Here is a 14,323-nt window from a genome sequence, read left to right as displayed (position 1 = left end):
TTTCTAACAGTTCTTTTCTTCTTTTGTAGCATAATCATGACATAAATGTAAAAGGTAGACATAGGTGAAGTGAACATGGGCAAAATCAGGGACAGGAAGATGGAGGTGGCTTCCCAGATCACTTTAGGCCAAAGGCTGACTATTTTGTTTTCATAGTTCATTAGTGAAGACTTTCAGTTCTTATTTAAAACCTGACCAACCAGAAAGGGGTCACTTGTTACTTGGAGGTGTGCATGATGAAGGGGAACACAGGCTATCATCCTGAACTTTCTACATGCCTGCTGCAAAGGACACATGATGTTTAAATACAACTCCTAACTGGATTTAAGGCTGCTTGCTGATTCCAATATCTCCCGATAGCCCTAGACATAGGTAAGAATGTCTAGGACTGTGAAGATAAATTTAAAGGAACAGCGTACTTGGATATATGATTAGAGGTTTTCCTAAGGTTTTTCTGCCCTATACTTAATTCTATCACTTATATCTAGTTTCTTATCATTAGTGGACAATACCAGATGGGGTATCTGTGTTGGGGGAGGGCAGTATTCTCCAATGTACAACTACAAGAAAACAATTAAAATATTTTTTTTTATTTATCAACTAAATTACCCCAACTTTTTAGGCATTCAGGAGACAAAATCAATTTGTGTTTATAAAGAAACATTGAATAAATGGAAGAAATGATTTTATGTTGTTCATTAGTTCTTATGTCCTTCAGTGAGCCAGTTAATTTTAATTAAAATCTACAGCCACATGTAAATGTACCACTTCTTTTGAAGAAATCACTGTCTGGCTTTCACCGGAGCATTTTGTTACATTATTTGGCTACTGGGTAATCAATGTGTTTAGCCAAAGCAACTTACGCAGGCCATCTATTAAAGCACAGAGTAGTTGTGTTCTGCATCAGTGAAGGAAGCACCAACATGGGAAAAATTATAGATCCTTGAATCATTGAAGTAATTATCTCCTTTAGATATATGACATTGTGGGAAGACAAAGTCTTATGCTTTGATCCTCTCTAATACCTGTAGGAAAACTCTGACCCTTAACATATTTTACAGTGAAAATACATTTTATACAGTAGAATATTAATTTTACATGGTAGAGGAGAAAGACAGACAGAAAGACAGAGACAAAGAGCAGCAGAGAGACAGTGACAGAGCTAAGCAGAGTAATATCAAAACAATGTATGTATATATAGGGGAGACAGCAAGAGAGAGAAATGTGTAAATGTGCACTTTTATATATACAGATATTGGAAATTAGCACATAAACTTCTTTGTCATATGCATGGACTATCAATAAATTCCCCCCCTAAAAAATTTTGATTGAGCTATAGATTTGTAATTACATTTCCCTCAAATCTACCAGCATTCAAGGTCCCTTGGATTACAGTTCAAAAATCAGATTTAAAATGAGAATGGGTTAAATCATTATAGTTTCAGTATTTTGTTTTTATCAAAAGACATATTACTTCTCTTTCAGCTCTCCTTATGGTCCTTGTCACAACTGCATAGCTTTTAATCACTCATACATTCTGTGAGTTACTGCGCTGCTGCAACCTTAATAATGTGCTAGTTTGTTTGGAGGATCTCCCTGATAAAGACCTGACAATCTTTCAGGGGATAGTGAGACACTCAGAATAAAGGATGCTCTCAGGGTCAAAGTAGTTTGGCATACTATTATTTTTCACACAGCATAAAGGACATTAACATACTGGTTTTTTTCATCTTTTTCTTTTATCAAGTTTGTGATGAAAACCAAGGAAATTTGAAATTTGAAATTATTCTAGTGACAGTAGCTACTGTATATCATGAGAGGAAAGAAACATATGTAACTAGTCCTTGTTGTAATCATAAGATTGTCAACTTGTCCTTTTCTATCAAGTTCTATGCATATCCATGTCATTAATTTCTTATATAGCTCCTTTGACATCAAACCTAGGAACATTGCTAAATAAAGCAAATATACCTGGTTTTATGCAATAGATGTGTTTCTGAAAGGTTGTATGTGTGTATGTATACACACATAAGTATGGATATGTGTGTACACATGCACACACACACACACACACACACACACACACACACACACACACATATAACACCGCCTCCCCCAATCACAGGATACGGGTGTTTGCTATTCAAGATATCTTTGTAACTCCTCTGTGATAGTCATGACATATTTTTTATATTTAAGATTTTCTTTTTTGTACTTTTTAAAAGTCTATATATGTCTATGAATATATAGCACGTGTCATAAACCTAAAGTGCTATGGATACTTTTATTATTATTCATAAATCGAATATGTAGTAAATGAATATGGATTATAACAACAGAAAAGTAAAGAGAGAAAGAAAAGAAGGGAGGAACAGAGGGAGTGAAGGAGGGAGGGAAGCAGGGAGAGAAAAAGAAGCTACAAAAAGTGTATATGAATGGGAATGGTCTGAAAATGAAGGGGGTCAACAATTGTTATACGTAGTGTCAAGCTACTCCATAGTCTAGGTCAGGGGTAGGGACCTGCTGCCTCAAGGCTACATGTGGCCCTCTAGGTCCTCAAGTGTGGTCCTTTGACTGAATCCAAACTTCACAGAACAAATCACCTTAATAAAAGGGTTTGTTCTGTAAAACTTGGACTCAGTCAAAATGCTGTACCCAAGGACTTAGAGGGCCACATGTGACCTAGAGGCTGCAGGTTCCCCACTCCTTGTCTAGATAGTTATTAGATAGAACACTGGGCCTGGAATCAGGAAGACTTGAGTAAAAATCCCTTCAGATACTTACTAGCTGTGTGACCCTGGGCAAGTTACTTAACCTCTGCTTTACTTTCCTCAGCTGTAAAATGGAGATAATAACACCCACCTCTCAGGGTTGTGAAGATCAAATGAAATAATATTTGGAAAGAGCTTATTATAGTGCCTAGCAAATAACTGGCATTATGTAAATGCTAGCTATTGTTATCATCATCGTCATCATTATATATTCCTAATTCATAGTGGGAGACATTATAGAACACTGCCTTTTCCTCTTCACCTTCCATCATCATTATGTCATCATCATCAACAACAACAAAACGACAACAACAACAGAAGCTATACACTGTTGAGTTCCTAACACCTGCAGTGTACTTAGTTAAGCAATATTGGGGCTATTGGAGAAAAAAATCAGTATTAGATATGGTTCCTCACTTCTAGTAGCTGCCAATTTAAAGAATGGTTAAACATGAAAAGTTGAATAGCAACATGTGTAAATGTCAAATGAATAGAAAAGATAAGTTATATAAAGGGGCAGCTAGGTGGCGCAGTGGACAGAGCACCGGCCCTGAAGTCAGAAGGACCTGAGTTCAAATCCAGCCTCAGACCAAACTCTTGACACTTACTAGCTGTGTGACCCTGGGCAAGTCACTCAACCCCAATTGCCTAAAAAAACCCAAAAAACCCCCCAACCAAACAAGACCAACAAAGATAAGTTATATAAAAATACATAGAGAAGTGAGAGAACACTGGATTAGGATTGGAAAGTATCTATGCAGGGAAAAAAAGGATTTAGGCTCAGGAAAAGTCTTAAATAGAAATTAGAGGGGAAAAAATTCTAGGAAGATAATGTTCTCTGGGCACAGTTGGAAGAAGGCATTCTCTGGGGGACAGAAATATCAGTTTGATTCTAGTAGAGGGTTCATGCATAGAAATTATGAGAACTTAATTTGGAGCTAAATTGTGGTAGTCCTTAAATGCCAGGCTGTGGAATTTGGAAATACTTTAAAAATTTTTTTTGGTTTCAATTTCAAATTCTTTCCCTCCCTCTACCATTACCTCATTCATTGAGAAGGCAAGGAATTTAAAACCCATTATACATATGAAGTGATACAAAACATATTTCTGCATTAACCATGTTGTGGGGGGGGGGGAAGCAAGAAAAACAAAAAAAAAATATGCCTCGATCTGAACACCTAGTCCTTCAGTTTTCTCTCCAGAGGTGGATAGCATTTTTTGTAATATGTTCTTTGGAATTATTGTGGATCATTATATTGATCAGAGTTTCACATATGATCATTATTATAAAATTGCTGTTACTGTATACGGTGTTCTTGTTCTGCTCATGTCAATTTGCATCAGATCATGTAAGTCTTGCCAGGTTTTTCTGAAAGCATCCTGCTCATCATTTTTAGTACAATAATATTCCATTACAATCATAAAGCACAATTTCTTCGGCTATTCCCCGTTTGATGGGCATCCCCTGAGGTTCTAATTTTGTTGCCACAAAAAAAGAGCTGCTACAAATATTTTTGTACATATCAGTCCTTTTCTTTTTTAATTGATCTCTTTAAGGTAAAGACCTAGAAGCAGTATTGCTGGGTCAAAGAGTCTATGTACAGTTTTATGAACCTTTGGGCATAGTTCCAAGTTGTTCTGCAGAAGTGTATTAGTGTACCTATTTTTTTCAAATCCCTTTCCAGCATTTGTCACTTTTCTTTTTTATCATATTAGTCAATCTGATGGGTGTGAAGTGGTACCTCAGAATTGTTTTAATTTGCATTTTTCTAACTATTAGTGATTTAGAGCATTTTTATGTGACTATTAATAACTTTGATTTCTTCTTCTGAAAACGCCCTGTTCATATCCTTTGACCATTTATCATTTGGGGAATGGTTCTTACTTGTCTAACTTTAGCTCAGTTTCCTGTATATTTGTGAAATGAGTTTTTTATCAAAGAAACTTGCTATAATTTCACCCCAGTTTGATGTTTTCCTTCTTATTTCAGTTGCATTGATTTTGTTTATGGAAAATCTTTTTAACTTAAAGTAATTAAAATTATGTGTTTTACCTCCTCTGATCTTCTCTTTGTTTTGTTTAGTCATAAACTTTTCCTTAACCCATAGATCTGAAGGGTAATTTTTCCCTTGCTTTCCTAACTTGCTTATGTTAACACTCTGTACATCACCTACCTAAATGACATCACCAACAGTCAGACATGTTAACCAAAACAAAATTTTGCTTATACTATTCCTGATATTAAACCAGCCCTGCATTCCTGCTACAAACACCTTCTCACAGTGTATGATCTTTGTGATATGTAGCTGTAATCTCCTTGCTAATATTTTATTTAAAATTTTTGGGTCTAAATTCATTAGTGAAATTGACCTATAATTTTCTTTCTCTATTTTTGCTCCCCCTGCTTTAAGCATTAAAATCATTATTGTGTCAGAATTTGGTAGGACTCATTCTTTATTTTTTTCACATGGTTTACATAGTATTGAAACTAATTTTCTTTTAATGTTTGGTAGAATGTGTAAATCCATCTGGTCCTGGGGGTTTTTTGTTATTTGTTTTATTCAACTTATTTTCTAAGATGGGGTTATTTATGCATTCTAGCCCCTCTTCTGTTAATCTGGGCAATTTACATTTTTGTAAATATTCATCCAAATCATTTAGATTGTCAGTTTTATTGGCATAAAATTGGGAAAAATAGCTCTTAATAATTACTTTCATCTTCATTGATTGTATATTTACCATTTTCATTTTTGATACTGGCAATTTGGTTTTCTTCTTTTTTTAAAAATCAAATTAACCAATGGTTTATCTATTTTTTTTGTTTTTTTCCCATAAAACAAATTCCTAGTTTTATTTATTAGTTTACTAGTTTTTATTTAAATTTTATTAGTCCCTCCTTTGATTTTCAGAATTTCTATGTGGGTTGAATTCAGGGTTTTAAATATGTTATTTTCTAGGTTTTTAGTTGCATGCCCAATTTGTCGATTTGCTCTTCCTCTCCTTTATAAATGTAAGTGTTTAAGCACGTAAAATTTTTTATAAGTGCTATAGCAGCTGGGTGGCTAAGTGGATAGAGTGCTGGGTCAGAAGTCAAAAACAACTTCACTTTAAATCCAGCCTCAGACACTTACTAGTTCTGTGACCCTGGGCAAGTCATTTAACTTCTGTTTGCCTTAATCTGCTAGAAAAGGAAATGGCAAATCATTCCAGTATCTTTGCCAAGAAAACCCCATGAATAATATGGTCCACAAAGTCACAAAGAGTCAGATACAACTGAACAATAAAAACACTTCTTTAGCATCATCCAACAGATTTTGGCATGTCTCATTGTTGTCATCTTTCATGAAATTATTGATTTTTTTCTGTTATTTGTTTTTTGACCATCACATTCTTTACGATTAATTAATCCAATTAATTTTTAGTCTATGCTTTCAAGGCCCTTTATTGAATGTAATTTTTTATTGCATTATGGTCCGAAAAGGGTCTATTAATATTTTTGTTTTTTCTGCATTTCTTTGTGAGGTTTATAATGCCCAAATACATGGGTTATTTTTGTAAAAGTGAAATTACAACTGAGAAAAGTCATATTCCTCTATATTTCTATTCAATTTTCTCCAGAGGTCTTTCATATCTAACTTTTTAAAATTTCTATTTATTTTATTAGCTTCTTATTCCTTTTTGTTAGGTTTATCTAGGTTTTAGAGATGCAAATTGAATTCCCTCATTAGTAAAAGTTTATTGTCTATTTCCTTTTTAAATTCATTAACTTTTCCTTCAACAATTTGGATGCTATGCCAATTGATGTATATATGTTTAGTATTGATATTAACGCATTGTCTATGACACCTTTTTAGCAATATATCATTTCCCTGCATTTCTTTTTAGTTGTGTTTATTTTTGCTTTTTGTTCATCTGGTATCATGCTTGCTACCCTGGCATTTTTTTTTAACTTCAGCTGAAGCATAATAGGTTCCTCTCTAGCCCCTTATTTTAACTTTGTGTCTGCGTTTCTGTTTCATATGTGTCTCTTGTAAACAACATATTTTGGGATTCAGCTATTATAAAACATTCTACTATTGACTTCCATTTTATGGGTAAGATCTGATTTGCTTTTGACATTGCCTTTCTTATTCCTCCCTCCCTTTTATCACCTCCACCTTTTTCTTTTATGCCTTTCTTGTTCTATTTCCCTGTTGGGTAGGATAGGTTTATATACCCAGTTGAGTGTGTGTGTGTGTGTGTGTGTGTGTGTGTGTGTGTGTGTGTCTGGTTATTATCTCACATAAAAGAGGCATGCAGGGAAGAGCTATAATATTCCTGGAAGTTTTCATTTTGGGATCTTTTAGGTGGATTGGTGAATTTTATTTTGATTATGGTTCTAAAATATTGGAGCAGTTTTCCCTTATGCTTTCTTGAAATATGATATTTAGCCTCTTTTTTTGATCATGGCTTTCAGGTAGTCCAGTAATTCTTAAATTATCTTTCTTTGATATATTTTCCTGATCAATTTTTTCTTGTATCTCATATTTTCTTCTATTTTTTTCAGTCTTTTGACTCTTTATTGTTTCTTGTAATCTCACAGAGTCATAAACTTCCCCTTGCCCAATTCTGTTTTTTAAGGAATTATTTTCTTCAGTTAAGTTTTCTATGTGTTTTAATATTTGGCAGAGTCTTAGAGAAAAGAGGCAGAGCCAAATAGAGTATTGGAGGCAAATCTGGCTGGACTCTCTACATTCCCTTCCAAACAACTTCAAAATAACACCTCAAATCAAATTTGGAGTGGCAAAGGCAAGAAAAGGCATTTTTCTGGCCTAGGAGAACTTAGGAGGTCTGAAGGAGAAGTCTGTGACACCGGGGTGAAAGCCTGTCTGTGATGCACACACACAGTGGCAGCAGCTGCAGCAGCAGCCTTGGTAGCTTACAGCACAGAGAAAGTAAGGGGGTGGAAAACTGGTCAGAAAGAGATTATTGGGGACCCTTTGCTGGCACTGGATATAGCTGGCACTGCTTAGCAATTCTATTGTCCATATGCAGTTCTGGGTCACAGTTCCAGGGCAGAGAGGAGGACTGGTTGTCAGTCACATGGGAGCAGGTACCCTTGTCACAATTTCAAGGCAAAGAAAGTGCTAACAATTGTGGCTGCAAGGTACCATGGGCACTTCCTAGATAAATATCAGAGTGCAGACTAGGAGAGCAGTGACCATACCTCTCCCAGGATCACACCTACTTAGAAGCACCAAAAAATCACAGATCCCCAAAACTAGCTCTGAAAATAGCATCATGATAAAGCCCGAAAATTGAGACAGTGCTTTTCGGCCCCCATGTGAGCAGAGTACCAACTTTACATAAATTTTAAAGTCAATTTACACAAAAGAAGAAAGAAAATAAAAATCTAAACTTTATGGCTCACAAAAAAATTTTAAAGTCAAGAAATAGACTGGAAAATGAGCAAACAGCAAAAAAGTAGTTTGACCGTTAAAAGCTATTACAGTAGCAGGAAGACCAAGACATAAATTCAGAAGAAAACAACAATATCAAAACTGCTACAAAGTTTCAAATAAAAATGTTAATTTTGCCCAAGCCCAACAAGTCTGGAAGAGTTTTTTAAAAAAAGAGAGAGAGAGAAAAGAATGGTAGAAGAAAAGTTGAGGAAATAAGTGCTGCAATAAAAAATATGAAAATAAAATTAACAGCTTGGTAAAAAGAGGCAGAAAAAATCCTGAAGTAAATAATACCTTAAAAATCAGAATTGACCAAACTGGAAAGGTGGTACAAAAACTCTCAGAAGAAAATAATTACTTAAAAATTAGATTTTGGCAAATGGAAACTAATAACTCCATGAAATATCAGGAAACAATAAAACAGTAAAGGAATGATAAAAATAGAAGAAAATGTAAAATAGCTTATTGGAAAAGCAACTGATTTGGAAAATAGATCAAGGAAAGATAACAAGAATTACTGGGCTACTTAAAAGCCATGATTTAAAAAAAAATCCTAGACATCATATTTCAAGAAATTATCAAGGAAAATTGCCCTGTTATCTTAGATCCATAGGGCAAAATAAAAATTGAAGGAACCTACCAATCACCTCCTCAAAGAGATTCCAAAATGATTCCACTGAATATTATAGCCAAATTCCAGAGCTCCCAGGTCAAAAAGAAAATGCTATAAGCAATTAGGAAAAAAAACAAAACAAAACAAAACAAAACAAAGTAACAACTATTTAAATATTGTAGAACCACAGTCAGGATCATGCAAGATTTGATGGCTTTCACATTAAAGGAAAAATGGCTTGGAATGACATTCTGGAAAGCAAATTACAACCAAGAATCATTTACATAGCAAAAATGAGTATAATCCTACAGTGGAAAAATGGATTTTTAATGAAATTGAGAACTTTCAAGCATTCTTGATGAAAAGACCAGAATTGAATAGAAAATGTGACATTTGAATAAAAGATACAAGAGAAGAATTAAAAGGTAAACATGAAAGAGTTAATTATAAGAATCTCAACAAAGTTAAACTGTTTACATTCCTTTATGGGAAGATGATGCTTATAACTCCTAAGAACTTTATCATTATTAGGACAGTTAAAAGGAGTTTACATAGAGGGCATGGATTTGAATCAATTATATTGGAATGATCTCCCCCCAAAAAAATAAAGGGGTAAAAAAGAGAGACGCCCTAGGAGAAGGAGAAAGGAAGAGGTAGAATGGGGAATATTTTATCACATAAAAGATGCACGCAAGGGAGAGCTTTTACAATGGAGGGGGAAATAGGATGGTTGCACACAATGGTTGAACCTTATCTCATAACAATTGGTTTAAAGAGGGAAGAATAAATGTATACATATATGCACACATACACATATATATGTATGTATATATGTATATAAACACACACACACACACACTCAGTTGTGTATAGAAATGTAACATACCCAGTGGGGAAATAGGAATGGAAGAGGATAAGATAAAGGAGGAAAATGATAAAAGGCAGGGCAGACTAATGGAGGCAGTCTTTTGAGAGGGACAAGAAAAAAGAGAAAAAGAGGGAGAAACAGGAAAAAAATGGGATGGAGGGAAATGTTGTATAGTAATCATAAATGTGAATGGGATGAGCTCACTCTTAACATAGAAGCAGTTAGTAGAATGGATTAGAAACCATAATCCAACAATATGTTGTTTGCCACGAGACACTTGAAACAGAAAGAAAAACAGAATTAAAATAAAGGACTGAAACAGAATGGAATATGCTTCAGCTGAAGCAAAAAGTCAGGGTAGCAATCATAATCTTAGACTAACCAAAAGCAAAAATAGACCTATTTAAAGGAGATTTAAAAAAAAACAACAACTAACTTTTGATAAAAGAACTATTGAAATTGGAATGATATCAGAAATTTTTATAGCAAGTTTCTCTGATAAAGGGTTCATTTCTCAAATATATTCTGAGTATAGAATTGAATCAAATTTATAAATAAAATTTATAAATAAAAAATAAAATCCAATTGATAAATGGTCAAAGGTTACAAATAGGCAGTTTTAAGAAAAAAGGGAAGGAGAGTGGCAGTTCAAAATATATACATCCATACAACACACATACACATATACACAGACACATACATATTCATACCTACACTTATACATACTTAGACATACATATATGTTATATATGAAAAAATACATGTATATGCTTCTGTTACTGTATACAATATTCTCTTGGTTCTGCTCATTACACTCTTCATCATTTCATGCAGGTCTTTCCATGCTTTCCTAAAATCCACCTGCTCATTATCTCTTATAGCACAGTAGCATTCCATCACAATCATATACCATAATTTGGTTAGCCATTCCCAGGGCATCCCCTCAATTTCAAGCTCTTTGCCACCACGTAGAGAGCTGCTATAAATATTTTTTAAACACATAGATTCTTTTCCTTTTTATCTGATCACATTGGGTCAGAGTATATACCTATTTATAACTGTTTGGGCATAATTCCAGATTGCCTTCCAAAATGGATCAATTGACAGTTCCACCAAGAGCATATTAGTATCACATTGAAAGAATACTATTGTGCTGTTGGAAATGGGGGAGGGGTGGTTTAGGAAAACATGGGAAGACCTATAGAAACTGATGCAAAGTGAAGTGCAGAGATCTAGAAGATCATTGTGCACAGTAACAGCAATATTGTATTGATGATCAACTGTGAAAGACTTAGCTACTCTGATCAATACAATGATCCAAGATTATTCCTAAGGACTCATGATGAAAAAAATGCTATCCACCTCCAGAGAGAGAACTGATGAACTCTGAATGATAATTGAAGTATAATTTCTTTATTGTCTTTATTTTTTTTTCTTGCTTTTTTGGGGCAATATGGCTAATATGGAAATACATGATTTCACACATGTAATTGATATCATAATGCTTGTCTTCCCAGTGTGTATAATAGGGGGTTTAGAGAGGGAGGAGAGAGTTTAAAACTCAGAATAAAAAAGAAATGAATGTTAAATAACAGTGAAAATATTTTTAAATTTTGCCAATTTTGGTTTTTAAGGAGTTATTTTCTTCAATATTTTGTGCTCTATCAAGCTATTATATTTCTTTTCATAACTTCCTTTCCTTTCCCATTTGTTACATTTCCTTTCCCAATTTTTACTCTATTGCTCTTACTTGAATTTGTTTTTTGCTTTTTTTACCTCTTTCTTTAACTCTTCTAGCAATTCTTGTTGAGCTTATGTACAATCTACATTTTGCTTTGAAGCTTTGCTTGTAGATGTTTTCAGGTCATTGTCTTTTGAAAATGTCTCGCGTTTTCTCTTCATCCTTATAACTTCATACTGTCAGGTAGTTTTATTGTTCATTGCTCATTTTCCCAGGTAACTTCTTGAACTTGGACTTTATATTAAATTTGGGTTTTCTTTAACTATGGAATATAGGGGAGGCTTGGGGAAGGTGGTGACTGTACTGTGCTTCAGCCTTTGATTTCCTGCTGTTTTCCCAGCTAGGTCAAAGGGACTATATGCTTTCAGTGCTACAAACGTGGTGTGATTGGGGAGAAATCTGGTCACTACTTTCCTGGTCTGTGCTCTGGTTCTTCTTCAGGTAAGATCCCTGCTCCCTGGCAATCATAACCCTTCTGTGTCCTTGAACTGCAAATGGTACCCATATAGGACCCTTGCTCTTTTGTGTCTGCAAGCACTTCTCTTCGATCTGGAACTGAGGCTCCTACCAGTTAGTATTCCTGCTCCCTTGTGACTACAAGTGCTCTTTTCCACCTTGGAACTGTAAACCTGGAACTGAGTAATAGGTAATGGAGTTGCCAAATGACACTCTGTCTGGCACACAGTGTTAGCCTAGGGTGCCCCTGCAATCTCTTTCTGATTATAATGACTGATACAGTCCTTTTATCATTTCTGGGCTCTAAGTGCTTGCAGTGCCATTGCTTCTGCTGCTGCCACTGCAGCATGTTACAAAGCCCACAGCAGGTGTAGCTTCTGCCAATCCAAGCTCCTGACCAGCCCTCACCCCAGTGTCCATGAACCCTTTTTTTCTATCTATCCAAGGTGCTCTGGGTTGAAAAAAAATGACTCACTGTGACTTTTTTTTGTTGCTTTTCCTGCTTGTAATCTGATTTGACATGCTTTTAAAAGCTGTTTGAAGGAGAATATATTGGTTGAGCTACGCAAAAGTGCTATCAAGGGTGGACCTGCAGCCTCGGTGCCATATGTGGCCTTATAGGTTCTGAAGTGTGGCCTTTTGACTGAGTCCAAGTTTTACAGAACAAATCCTTTTATTAAGGGGATTTCTTCTGTGAAGTTTGCATTTAGTCAAAGGGCCTTTTTTGAGGACCTAGAGGGCAACATGTGGCCTTGAGGCTGCACATTCCCCACTCCTGTGCCAACTTTATTCCACCATCTTGACTGTACCCTTTGGAATTAACTTCTGTAAGGTAGACATTGCTTTGAATTATTTTCATTGAGAATTTTCAAAGCAACATTTATTTGGCTCTTACTATGTACAAATTCTTGTCAAATAAAGATGAAATACAGTGGCATCCATATCTTCAAGGAGCTTTTAGTTTAATAGGGGAGGTAACACATACACATACACACACACACACACACACACACACACATATTTTCAGTTTTGTGGCTGAACACCCACTTTGGTCTGAATTACAACTGCTCCATGGTTTCAGCCTTTGTCTCCAGAAACTTGGAAGAAACAGTATCCTCTTCAGCCATCAGTAGAGGAGACTTGATTATTGGCCATAGCTATAACTGAGATAACTCTGGGAGCAGCAATGTGGTATTGGGGGGAATAGCAGTTCTGGTGGGGCTGGTAATGTGCTATTTGCCAGGCTTTAACACGCAGGAGACGAAACTTGTGGTGAAGGAGCACCTTATCTTTCTCAACAGTGAGATATTAAGTGACACATACTTCCTTGTGAAAAGATACCTCTTCTTTGAAACATGACATATATAAGAATATGTACAGACATAATATTATTTTGAAATGGTGAGGGATAGTTTAGCCTGCATCATTTCTTTTGAGTCAAAGATTGGCTAGAGTTATCAAAAAATGAGTAAAAATATTGGCATTAGCCTTTTCAGTGTAGCTCATTTTGCATAAATTGATAAGAGCTTTTTTTTAAGCCACAGAAATTTTTTAAATCACTCTTCCAAGATTATACTCTATTAGATTTTTTAAAAGACAGAAAATTACATATATATTTTTTATTTAATTGAAACAGAATTGTCCTCAGGGCTAAGAAATGCAAGTCCTGTCTCTAGCACATGTTAGCTGTGTGATCTGGCAGCATTCACAGTTTAAGAAGTGCTGAAGGAGTTGGGAATGGAAAAAGTTTAAGAAGACTGCCTCTAGGTAATCCTCTAAGATTATAAGTTACAAATGAGATCACATATCCAGTCTTTATCCCCATCCCTATCATTATTTCTTTTTTTTTTGTGAGGCAATTGGGGTCAAGTGACTTGCCCAGGATCACACAGCTAGTAAGTGTTAAGTGTCTGAGGCTGGATTTGAACTCGGGTCCTCCTGACTCCAAGGCCAGGGACACCACGCCACCTAGCTGCCCCATATCATTATTTCTATCCCTATCTTTATCCCAATCCTTATCTCTATCCTTATCACCATTTCTCTTTCCCTGTCCGTATCCCTATTTCTACCCCTGTGCCCAGCAGTACCCCTATCCTTATCACTTTCTCTATTTCTCTCTATGATTTTGCCAGTGTTAGGCACTCCCTCTATTGATACTGAGCATAACTCCTCTAGCACTTAGTTGATAGTCTTTGTTATCTTGTAGCCAACCTGAGCATGGCTAGATTGGTACTTGGACAACAAATACACAGTCTGCAATTGTGTCCCCATTTGAAGTTTTACCAACCTGACAGGTTTTGGTAGAGCTTGTGCTGTGCCTTGAAGGTAATAGGTATTTAAATATTGGTAAATGGAATAAAATTATGAGAAGCGCATATGCATTTCAGTGATTTGTGAAAACCTAGATTTTTTTTTATTCTAGAAAATTGCATT

At 35.4% G+C, this 14,323-nt stretch overlaps 1 protein-coding gene across 1 annotated transcript in view; it reads left to right on the top strand.

The window, feature by feature from the left end:
• The window catches only part of HNF4G (hepatocyte nuclear factor 4 gamma), a 178,231-nt gene that overhangs the window by 74,076 nt on the left and 89,832 nt on the right, over positions 1-14,323 (top strand). The window contains exon 2 of the mRNA XM_020971053.2: positions 11,775-11,875. The gene's annotated coding sequence lies outside the window, so the exon portion shown is untranslated. The remainder of the gene's footprint in view (positions 1-11,774; positions 11,876-14,323) is intronic.

The sequence above is a fragment of the Phascolarctos cinereus genome, unplaced genomic scaffold, assembly GCF_003287225.1.
Source record: "Phascolarctos cinereus isolate Bilbo 61053 unplaced genomic scaffold, phaCin_HiC Scaffold_4;HRSCAF=312, whole genome shotgun sequence".
Taxonomy (NCBI): domain Eukaryota; kingdom Metazoa; phylum Chordata; class Mammalia; order Diprotodontia; family Phascolarctidae; genus Phascolarctos; species Phascolarctos cinereus.
This window is presented reverse-complemented; position numbering and strand designations above follow the sequence as displayed.